At 43.9% G+C, this 10,791-nt stretch overlaps 2 long non-coding RNA genes across 2 annotated transcripts; both read left to right on the forward strand.

Annotated features, from left to right (window-relative positions):
* Positions 1 to 1,428: 1,428 nt before the first annotated feature.
* LOC139026750 (uncharacterized) lies at positions 1,429 to 3,834 on the forward strand. Its single transcript, XR_011478677.1, has 3 exons — positions 1,429 to 3,078; positions 3,634 to 3,678; positions 3,817 to 3,834. It is a non-coding gene; the product is annotated as an uncharacterized lncRNA (long non-coding RNA).
* A 35-nt stretch (positions 3,835 to 3,869) lies between these two features.
* LOC139026751 (uncharacterized) lies at positions 3,870 to 9,044 on the forward strand. Its single transcript, XR_011478678.1, has 2 exons — positions 3,870 to 4,146; positions 4,237 to 9,044. It is a non-coding gene; the product is annotated as an uncharacterized lncRNA (long non-coding RNA).
* Positions 9,045 to 10,791: the final 1,747 nt, after the last annotated feature.

Consider the following 10,791-nt stretch of genomic DNA (forward strand, 5'->3'; position numbering starts at 1 on the left):
CTCCACCTGCGTCCTCTCCTCTCCTCCACCTGTCGTCGCCCTCCCTCTCCTCCACCTGTCGTCGTCCCCGTCCGTCTCCTCCACCCGTCGTCATCCCCGTCCTTCTCCTCCACCTGTTGGTCGTCCTCGTTCCCTCCTCCTCCACCTGTCGTCGTCCTCTCCTCCTACCTGTCGTCCTCGTCCTCTCCTCCACCTGTCGTCGGTCCTCGTCCTCTCCTCCACCTTGTCGTCGTCCCCGTCCTCTCCTCCACCCGTCGTCGTCCACCGTCCTCTTCCTCCACCTGTCGTCGTCCATCGTCCTCTCCTCCACCTGTCGTCGTCCCCGTCCTCTCCTCCTCCACCTGGTCGTCGTCGCCTTCCTCCTCCAGCCTTCGTCGTCCCGTCTCCTCCTCCACCTGTCGTCGTCCTCTCCTCTCCTCACACCTGTCGTCGTCTCGTCCGTCTCCTCCACCTGTCGGTCGTCCCCGTCCTCTCCTACTCCACCTGACAATCGTCGTCCTTCTCCTCTCCCTCCACCTGTCGATCGTCCTCGTCCTCTCCTCCACCTGTCGTCGTCCTCTTCTCTCTCCTCCACCTGTCGGTCGTCCTCGTCCTCTCCTCCACCGTGCTCGTCCGTGCTCTCTGTCCTCTCCTCCTCCACCTGTCGTCGTCCTCGTCCTCTCCTCCACCTGTCGTCGTCCTCGTGCCTCTCCTCTCCACCTGTCGTCGTCCTCGTCCTCTCCTCACCCGTCGTCGTCCCCGTCCTTCTCCTCCACCTGGCGTCGTCTCGTCCTCTCCTCCACTGTCGTCGTCCCCGTCCTACCCGCCTCCACCTGTCGTCATCCCGTCGTCATCCCCGTCCTCTCCTCCTCCACCTGTCGTCGTCCTCGTCCTCTCCTCCACCTGTCGCGCGTCCTCGTCCTCTCCTTCCACCTGTCGTCATCTCGTCCGCTCCTCACCTGTCGTCGTCCTCTGCCTCCACCTGTCGTCATCCTCTCCTCTCACCTGTCGTCGTCCCCGTCCTCTCCTCCACCTGTCGTCGTCCCGTTCCTCTCCATCCACCTGTCGTCGTCCCCGGTCCTCTCCTCCACCCGTCGTCCCCGTCCTCTCCCTCCACCCGTCGTCCCCGTCCTCTCCTCCACCCGTCGTCCCCGTCCTCTCCCGCCCAGCAGGTCTTTATACAGTCCAGTCATTATGGTTGTGATTTAGCTCTGAGGTCCTTTCTGTTTCTCTCTGTCCTCCAGTAGGAACAGCTGGTGTGTGTCTGTCTTATCCCTGTTTCTGCAGGATAGGAAAGGCTTTCTCATCAGTCATAACATTCATTAATTATCTTTTCCTCACTTATTGAGGTTCTGTATAACATGCTGGAGTAGAAGTCGTTCATGCTGTTCTGCCCTTGATGTAGTGACTGATCTGTAATCTTCTCTCTGTCTCTCTTTCCCCACCAGAGTAAGCCTACCTACTCCTTAGCCAGTGAGGTGAAGGAGAGGAAGAAGTTGCAGACTGAGGAGAAGGAGAAATCTCCCGTTATGCTGTCTTCCGACGGGTCCACTACAGAGAACGGACTGGAGCAGAGAGAGGAGGGGGGACTGGAGGAGAGGAGGGAGGAGGGACTGGAGGAGAGGGAGGAGGAGAGGAGGGAGGAGAGGGAGGAGGAGAGGAGGGAGGAGGGGGAAGTGGAGGAGAGTGAGGTAGAGCAGCTGAAAGGTCAGGTCATGGAGGTGAGAGAAAGCAGGGCTGTGAATATCCAACCAGAAAGTGCCTTTAGCAGCGACTCCAAGATGTGCAATACTAACCCCCGCCTAAATGCACTAAACACAGACGGCGCCTGTCTCAGAGACGCAGCAGAACCTCTGAGCGCAGCCGCCTCTGTCTTACAAACAGAAGAGTAAAAAAGAAACGATGTTTTTGTAGAGAGGGTGAAGAACGAGTGAGAGGATGTAAGGAAGCCTACAGTCGCTGTTCCATATTGTACGCATTCCAAACAGCTCCCTATATAGTGCAGTAGTTTTGACCAGAGGGCCCCCCCCCCCCCAGGGTTATACTTCCCATAGGCCTCTGGTCGAAAGTAGTGCACTACATGGGCAATAAGGTGCCATTTGGAATACATTTATCTTTTCCCCTCTGTAGAGAACATGAGAAAATGAAATTCAGACCCCCTTTTTCGATGATGTCAACCGGATTAAAAAACCCAGAATGAGGATAATTTCTCCTTTTTTAATAACAAGAGATCTGAGCAGACCAGTACTAAACAGAATAAATACTATTAGCTATAGAGGACTGGGCCAGTCAGTCCACTCCACTCTCTCTCCGCTGATATCGACATGATACGACCGTGATACGACCATGGTTTGTGTCCCAAATGTGACATCCTATTCCCTAYATAGTGCACTTCTTTTGACCAGGACCCATTAGGGTTGACAATTGGACTCTGGTCAAAAGTAGTGCACTATGTAGGGAATAGGATGCCAGTCTCRGACTGGTAAAAGAGAACGGTCCTTTTACCCTTATTCTTAAGATAATACTGAAGCCGAAACTACAACGCTTTTGTCTCCTTTTAGTTCCTTATAGGTTAAGAYGCTCCTCCAGTATATACTTGGCACCATATATTTGCCATTGTAACTTTGTTGTCACAGTAAATAACGTTTTGAGAGTTTTAACAACAGAGAAGCAGATGGAGTCACGGAATGCTTCCCAAATGGCACCCTAGTCCGTATATAGTGCACTACTTTTGACATGGATAKATGAAAATTGATTTATTGGATCATTTAAAAACACAACCACACGTGGATAATGCATTTAAAAAATCATGAAAACGTATTTCCATTTTGGTCCCCTTTTTAAATAAATATAACAAGTAATTTAAAAAAATAAAACTAGGTTACAATAGTAGCTACTAGCTAGATCAGTCTGATTTAGATCAGCTAAATTAGTGTGTTTTTATTTACTTTATATTATTTAACTTCGATCAAGTCTGAGTTCTTCTTGAAGCTTCCAGCAGATGGTCGTGAGGATCTGTATGTTCATAGCTGTACGGTAGATGGTCAGAGGAGGTGGTGATGACTGGTCAGAGGAGGTGGTGATGACTGGTCAGAGGAGGTGGTGATGACTGGTCAGAGGAGGGAAGTGGGTACTATTTGACTGTCAAGGAGGATTGGGATGACTATCGTCAGAGAGGAAGTAGGTGATTGACTGGTCAAGGAGATGTGCGACTGTCAGAAGGGGGAGGTATGTGATGACTCCAAGGAGGACGCGTGTGATGACTGTAAGAGGAGGGGGGAGATGACTGAGTCAGAGAAGGGTGGTATGACTTCAGAGAGGGAAGTAGGTGATACTGTCAGAGAATGTGTTATGTATGACTGGTCAGAGGTGGTGATGACTGTCAGAGGAGGTGATATGGAATGACTGTCAGAGGAGGTGGTTGATGATGACTGTCAGAGAGGTGGTGATGACTGGTCAGAGGAGTGTGATGATCTGCAGAGGAGCTGTGTATGACTGGTCAGAGAGATGGTGTGTGATGACTGGTCAGAGGAGGTGGTGATGACTGGTCAGAGGAGGGTGGTGATGCACTGGTCAGAGGAGGGTGTGATGACTGGTCAGAGGAGGTGTGATGGACTGGTCAGAGGAGTGTGTGATGACTGTCAGAGGAGGTAGGTGATGATGACTGGTCAGAGGAGGTGATGATGAACTGTCAGAGGAGTGTGATGACTGTCAGGTGTGAACTGGTCAGAGGGTGTGATGACTGGTCAGAGGAGAGTGGTGATGATCTGGCAGTGGAGTAATTTTATGATACTGCTCAGAGGAGGGAGGTGTGATGATGGTCGAGATTGAATAGAGAGCGGTGATGACTGGTCATGTAGTGTGTTTCTGCGTCATCATTCCAAGGCAGGCAGGGAGTTCCATGTCATCAAGGCGTCCCTGTAATCTGCAGCTTCTTCCTCTGTATCGGGGCTCTGCGATGAAGTTTGAGCTTCCCTCAAGAGTACAGCCCACAAGCCGTCCCACTGACAACTCGGCGTGCATAGCCCACAGTCCTCCTCTTGGGTCACCGTTGGTGGAAAACCAGCCATGTCACCCTTGATACAAGTCCGTATGTGACGTCCATCTATGTCTGAGGACGTCGAGAGATGACATGGAAACTGACCACTAGGGGCAACAGTGAGCGCCGTTACCTTCAAGTAGGTTTCGGTTTTGCTCGAGCGTTGTGGACGGGGATGGTGAATGGGCATAAACTTGATTCAAAATGTTCGAATCCAGCGATCTAAAGTTGTTGTTGTTATGTTAGTTTTAAGCCCCAAACCTTTACCCTTTCCATTCGGAGTTAATGCCTAAAGTTAACCTTAAACGCTTCCAAATTCGATGTTTGGAACAATGAGACTGAGAGCTAGTTGGGAAAACAACTCAAAGCCAGTAGGTTTAATCTGAATAAAACACCAGCTAGCATTTTAATACATTTATGGGAAGTAATACAATTMATGATATCAAAACTTGATCTGCACTCATGTAGCTATTAAAAAAAACTAAACGTTTGTAAAAAAATATATATATATTTACATAAAACGTGTACAGAATTTCCATGAGCTCTCTGCCTAGGCTGCCACTAGGCCGCCATGGCAACTATAGATTGTAAGTAATACTAATCGATTCGACTTTAATAGCTATTCATTACATACAGAAATGTTAGTGCTGTAGAGAAACAACAAAACACATCAATCATCATGATGGTCAAGAGACTGAATGTTGAGAAAGTTCATGGGCTTGAGTGAGGTCAACGGAGGGTGGTCGTAGGACTCAGTCAAATTAAGTTAGAGTTCCGTACTAGCCACTGGACTAGCTAGCTACAAAAAAACAGCACCCACTTGGGTGACGCTACGGCAGTCACGAGGTGCCAGAAAGCACACCACACTTCAATAGTCATCCAGGAGTAGCTTTACAATTTGTGCCCTGGTTTACATCGTGACATGTTTCATTACGCCATACTTTATTTCGTTCCGCTACAGGACGGAGTAAATAGGGAGGGTTTCACAATGCAAGACKAGATGGGAGCGCCTCGTGTCTCGTCAGGGATTGCATTTATTTCGGGAGATTGTAAAATATGGCCTTTTCATTCAAGACAGGGGAAACATATTGTTTCAGTTGATAATAAAACATGTTTTGTTGAGTACATTTTTCCTCAACTTGTTTAATCAAGCTAGCTTACACCGCAGCTAGCTAGCTAAAAGATAGGCTATACTGTAGCTAGCGACCTCCACCTAAAAACAAACATCATTACCATCATAAAAACTAAACCCGTCGTGTTCTTCGAGGAACTGAAGACGCACAGTTTGTAAATATTTAAAGTATGCGGTGTCCATCTTGCAACTGAGCCGKTAACCTCAAGTGGGCGTTGTGATTCCACKCCGTTGTGGAMGGTCCCCATTCAAATGAATGACGTCAGGCCCAATGTAGCAGTGCTTACGGTTAATGTGAATTGGGCATTAGTCCTTCATACAGTCATAGCCATCTGTCATCTCTGTACACCTCTGTATTCAGGCTTCTCTCCATCCTCAACCTCCGGACAGTTGGCGTAATTGAATCAAACCATTGCATGCTAGCCAGCTAACATTAGCTAGCCAAAAACGAACCGCCAACTTCAGTCTTGAAAATGTGCTGGATTCAAACTATTCAGACTACAATAATAAACTAAATCAAAAGTTAATTCATAAATGTTTGTGGGAAAAAGGCTATAAAAACAGTTAATTATTACAAATATTTRCAAAATGTACAGGAGCTCTCTGCTTAGGTAGGCTGCTACTAGGGCACCATGGGAACTATAGTAGTGCACTATAAAGAATAGGGTGCCATTTGGTACATACACACAGTCCTCTTAGTCATCCCAGTCCTCCCAGAGTCATCCCAGTCCTCCCAGAGTCATCCCAGTCAGAGCCAGTAGGATATATAAATACACAGCCTTCAGGAAGTATTCATATCCCTTGACTTTTTCCACATTTTGTTGTTTCGGCCTGAATTTAAAATAGATTAAATTKAAATGTTTTGTCTCTGGCCTACACACATTACCCTATTATGTCAAAGTGGATTATTYTWWWAAAWWTWWTTKGTGTTTACAAATTCGTTAAAAATGAAAAGCTGAAATGTCTTGAGTCAATAAGTATTCAACCCCTTTGTTATGGCAAGTCTGAATACGTTGCATGGATTCACTCTGTGAAATAATAGTGTTTTTCATTATTTTTTTTAACGACTACCTCATCTCTGTACCCCACACATTMAATTATCTATAAGGTCAACAGGAGGTTGATGGCACGGGCTCGTGGTAATGGATGGAGCGAAATACCTGGTATGGTATCAAAGACATGGTTTCCATGGTTTCCATGCGTTTGATGCCATTCCATTGGCTCCGTTTCAGCCATTATTATGAGCCGTCCTCCCCTCAGCAGCCTCCACTGGTAAGATCCCTCAGTCGAGCAGTGAATTTCAAACACAGATTCAACCACAAAAACCAGGGAGGTTTTTCAATGCATCGCGAAGAAGGGCACCTATTGGTAGATGGGTAAAAAGAAAATGGAGACATTGAATATCCCTTTGAGCATAGTGAAGTTATTAATTACACTTTATACCCAGTCACTACAAAGATACAGGCGTCCTTCCTAACTCAGTTGCCAGGGAGGAAGGAAACCGCTCAGGGATTTCGCCATGAGGCCAATGGTGACTTTAAAACAGAGTTTAATGGCTGTGATAGGAGAAAACTGAGGATGGATCAACAACATTGTAGTTACTCCACAATACTAACCTAATTGACAGAGTGAAAAGAAGGAAGCCTGTACAGAATATTCCAAAACATGCATCCTGTTTGCAATGAGACACTAAAGTAAAACTGTGAAAAATATGGCAAAGAAATGAACAGTTTGGGGCAATTCCAACACATCACTGAGTATCACTCTTCATATTTTCAAGGATGGTGGTGGCTGCATCATGTTATGGGTATGCTTGTCATCGTCGGAGACTAGGGATTTTGTTATGATGAAATTAAACGGAATAGAGCTAAGCACAGGCAAAATCCTAGAGGAAAACCTGGTTGTCTGCTTTCCAACAGACACTGGGAGACAAATTCACCTTTCAGCAGGACAATAACCTGAAACACAAGGCCAAACTGGAGTTGCTTACCAGTTGCTTACCAAGAAGACAGTGAATGTTCCTGAGTGGCCTAATTACAGTTTTAATTTAAATCGGCTCGAAAATCTATGGCAAAACTTWAAMATGTCTGTCTAGCAATGATCAACAACCAACTTGACCTAACTTGAAGAATTTAAAAAAAGAATAATGTGCAAATATTAGGTGTCCAAAGCTCTTAGAGACTTACCCAGAAAGACACACAGCTGTAATCGCTGCCAAAAGTGATTCTAGCATGTATTGACTCAGGGGGTTGAATACATATCTAATCAAAATATATTAGTGTTTTCTTTTCCATACATTTTTTTAAACTTTAAATTTTTATTTTATTTTTTACAAATTTTAGAATTTTTCTTCCACTTTGACATTGCAGAGTATTTTGTGTAGATCGTTGACAAAAAAAAAAATAATAATCACAATTAAATCCATTTTAATCTCACATGGTCACAAAACAAAATGTGGATAAAGTCAAGGGGTGTGAATACTTGCTGAAGGCACTGTATGTTATATACCATTAGGTCCTATATGTATATACAAGGTTATATATAGGGCTCTGATCACAGTGGTTCCTTATTGTGTTCAGATCTGCAGACGTTGTTTAAATGATTAATTACTGTAGTAGATTAAAACCCCTGCATCTTTATTTACCTAGCCTATATGTTATACTTTAGCTATTATTAAAAAAWAAATAAACATTTCAAGAAATAAAACAGTTATTTAAAAACAAATCAAAAAAAGATGCTAAACAGTTCTTCAACCAACCAATCAACCCYGATGTGTGTCAAACCGCCAGGCGTCAGCGAACAATGTGGTTTCCTTGACGATCCAACATAGTTACTACCGCTATCCGTTTCAACTCAACTTTCTGCATGGTTCCACCATTTTAAACGGTGCGTAGTTATGATGCATGTTGTCCCCCCCCCCACCCCCACCCCCATCCCGACATGGAGAACTGAGGCCGCTGGCTCGTCTAAATACAGAGGTTAATAGTCAGCGTTACCAGGCTGGTATAACTGTTATAGTCACCAATCAAATGATCTACTCTAACCTTTTTAAATGTATCGTGATATTGGGATTTAATCAACCACAACAACAAACTRGACTACATGTATCTATTCTAGCCAACTTTGAATATTGTTAATAACCCTGATGTACTACTCCTTACTGTGCTCTGTTGCCGTTTTCTTCTATTGATATTAGTAACCCATCTCTCTTAACTATGGAACTATATTCCCTATGTGATGCACTACCGTGGAATGCTGGGAGATTCAGCGTCACCTTTTTTTTWAAACATATTGACTCTTACTGTTCTCTGTTGCCAGGGAGACGGAGAGTTGTGATACGGGTCCAGTGGGACTCTGGRAAGTAGTGTCCCTAATGGGCCCTGGTCAAAGGTAATGCAATACATAGGGAAAAAGGTGCCATTTGAAACGCAGGCATATATAAAAAATAAAAAAACTGTTTATGAAATGCTTTGATTTGAAGAAGCCCCTTTTTATGTAGCTGAGAAGTGTTGGCACGATGCCTGCCCCTCAGAGAGACTTTAGCATCAAGTACATTTGGATATTTACTTTTAGTGTTTAACTCAGACTTATTGTACTTCTGTTACCAGAATCATTAATAACTACTTTTCCCATGTAATTCTCCTGAAGCTTTTCTTCACACTCTAGTAAACAGAGAAACGGTGTACCCCCAGCCCCCCCTGCAAGAGCTATATAGGATATGAGTATGTAAGAGCTATATAGGATACCTTGACGTAAGTTGACAAGAATTTTCTGCCTAACTCATATGGGTTGTTAAAGAATGAACTACTGTTGGTTGATGATTGAGTGTGATGTATTTGAAGGCAATTGAATGCAACTTACAATGCTTAATAAAATTATATTATTTTAGTATAATTTGCTTTTTTATTATCATATAATACATCATATCAGTTTTTTTGTGGCTAATATCTATTTTTTCTTTTTGTGTGTGATCCAATCTTTGACATTTTTCACAAAGTATAACAAAATGGAGAATATAMATTTTTATACACCACAGTAATTCTGTCGTTGCTGACCCGGACATGTGTAGCAGATTCATTCATAATAATACAATGTATCAATGTTTAAATGTACAGTAGCTATTCACAGCAATCCACTGTCGCTAATTCAGTCAGAGAAACAATCGGATGACTGTGTAATTAATCTGTAATGGTCTAAGGAAAAGTCAATTACACTTCAAACCACTAATTATAATTTCAGTCTCTACCCTGTTTGATCTCATAGTGTCTCTTAGTCCAAGATGTACTCTTAAGGAGCCTACCATTATCCCTTAAGGTCCAAGGACCTTGTATGTTCTTTTGACTCTGACAGTCAAATAGTCCATCTCAACGTTAATCGATTATCAATTGCGGTACGATTCTAGAAACATAAAGCCCTTAACTTTCATATCACATTAAAATGATTTCACAAATGAAAAATATACACTTACTGCACTGTCTTAACCGGCTTTATCACAGTTGCAGCGGACGCGTTTCTGGCGACCTTCCGTTATTAAACACATGCTAGATAGCGAACGTTCATTAGGTGGTCTGTCTAACTTCTGTCTTCGTAAACCCGCTGTAACATGGAGATATGGGCGCATGGAAGCACAAACACTAACCCTATAAATGCGTGTATAAATTGAACATTTTTTTTCTTCTTCTTGCTGATATGAAAGATCAGGTTCTTGTGCTTTCAAAACCGTACTGCAAGAGATACGTGTTAATGTTCAGACCGAGCATCGGGGCGCTTAACAAAACTCCCCAGTACAGAAGACTCCTTCATCCGGTGACTCTGTGGCATGAAAGTCATGATCAAGGGCTTAAGTGTGTCAATACCACCTTCTGGAAAATACACGGTCTTTTACTTCATTTTGATCCATCACTATTTAATAAAGTAATACATTATGAAATTGATAATTACATTTTGATATAGCTTTTTTTTTTTTGCATGCAGAGTATAAATAGGGAGATAAACAGCTGGTTATATTTATTTTTTATTAAATAATATATTTATGTTAATTAAAACGGATCGATATAAGACGAAAATCTAGGTTATATATGGATGCATTATAATCATGATAACGGTTGGCTCCATCTCATCTCCGTTATGTCCCGCGGTGATACGGACACAATCTATATTTGATCGAGCAGGTAAACATCGGTCAATTTCTCTACCGACAACCGTACGAATAACGCTTAACGATTTGGAACGTCCCGGGATCCCCGCTGAAACAGCTGCACCGTTCGTGAGATTCATTCATCTGATGCGAGCCAGCGAAGACCAATTGACGGTTTTCCACGCTGACGTAACAGATATTACAATGCAACGAGAATAGATTTTCAGTCGGTTTGTGAGCGGTTCAATACTGTACAGCGAGCAGGGGGCAGGAAAACAATGATGCACCTCAGGAACGTTATCGACCTCGGCGCTACATCATCAACACGATAACCACCTCGATGCAACATCAGCGGATGGTTGGCTTTCGGGATTTCAATTAATGTCCAACGGAACGGGCTAGCTTGTGCTTGTGGAAGGTTTTCATCTTGTATTTTGTTGCAGAGAGTTGCTGCTGCCCCGGTCTCTCCCTCCTATCCGACGTTGTTGTCAATGATCAAACATG

This window comes from Salvelinus sp. IW2-2015, unplaced genomic scaffold (genome assembly GCF_002910315.2).
Source record: "Salvelinus sp. IW2-2015 unplaced genomic scaffold, ASM291031v2 Un_scaffold5676, whole genome shotgun sequence".
NCBI classification, from domain to species: Eukaryota; Metazoa; Chordata; class Actinopteri; order Salmoniformes; family Salmonidae; genus Salvelinus; species Salvelinus sp. IW2-2015.